We start from the raw sequence: 1,084 nt of genomic DNA, 5'->3' as shown, positions 1-1,084 counted from the left end.
AAATAGGAAAATTTTCATTGCAATCGCGCTTGATGCTGATTTTTCTGGCTATTTAAACTTGCGAATGCTTCCAGCCAAAAGCGCGCTCGCCTCAAAAAGTCCGTAACAAGTACGAACTTGATTAGTAGACACTCTGATCTGAGAATTGGGAAATTTTCATGAAAATCGCACTAGATTCTGCTGTTTTTGTAGGTGTTTAAACAGGGATCCAAAAGTGAACGTTTTCAGCGGCAGGCACGATCTCCTTGAAAAAATTCCCCACTATTAATCTGGGGCAAGTAAGAATTTGAAACTTTCGCAAATCATAGTCGATAGCTTAATCCGAAAACTGAGAAATTTTCAATAAACTCGCATTGGATCCGAATTTTTTTCTGTAGTTTAATTGCGAATCTAAAAATGAAAGTTTCCAGCCAACTATCAATTCGTTAGGTACTACTAATCTGGAGCAAGTATCGACTTGAAAGCTCCCCATGATATAGCAGACATCTGCATCTCCACATGGAGAAATTTGCATTGAAATCGCACTAGATTTAAATTTTTTTCCCGCTGTTTAAACACGCGCCTAAAAAATGTTGTTTAAGAACAAAAGCGCGCCCTCTTTAAAAAATTCGTAACTACTAATCTGGAGCAGGTACAAACTTGAAAGTTTCGCAAGATAGAGCAAACAACTGCATCTCCACGTTGAGAAATTTGCATTGAAATCGCACTAGATTTTGATTTTTTTCCCGTTGTTTAAACACGCGCCTAAAAAATGATGTTTAAGAGCAAAAGCGCGCCCTCTTTAAAAAATTCGTAACTACTAATCTGTAGCAAGTTCCAACTTGAAAGCTTCGCATGATATAGTAGACAATTGCATCTCCACATGGAGAAATTTGCATTGAAATCGCACTAGATTTTGATTTTTTTCCGCTATTTAAACACGCGCCGAAAAAATGTTGTTTAAGGTCAAAAGCGCGCCATCTTTAAAAAATTCGTAACTACTAATCTGTAGCAAGTTACAACTTGAAAGCTTCGCATGATATAGTAGACAATTGCATCTCCCCATGGAGAACATTGCATTAAAATCGCAATAGATTTTGATTTT

The 1,084-nt window shown here is 37.0% G+C and overlaps 1 protein-coding gene across 2 annotated transcripts in view; it reads left to right on the top strand.

Moving 5' to 3' along the window:
* Positions 1-1,084, top strand: part of LOC109533002 (cell wall adhesin EAP1) — a 14,540-nt gene that overhangs the window by 9,892 nt on the left and 3,564 nt on the right. The window lies entirely within an intron of this gene.

Source organism: Dendroctonus ponderosae, unplaced genomic scaffold, assembly GCF_020466585.1.
Source record: "Dendroctonus ponderosae isolate FM_Combo_2020 unplaced genomic scaffold, Dpon_F_20191213v2 Dpon_F_20191213_10, whole genome shotgun sequence".
Classification (NCBI taxonomy): Eukaryota; Metazoa; Arthropoda; class Insecta; order Coleoptera; family Curculionidae; genus Dendroctonus; species Dendroctonus ponderosae.
This window is presented reverse-complemented; position numbering and strand designations above follow the sequence as displayed.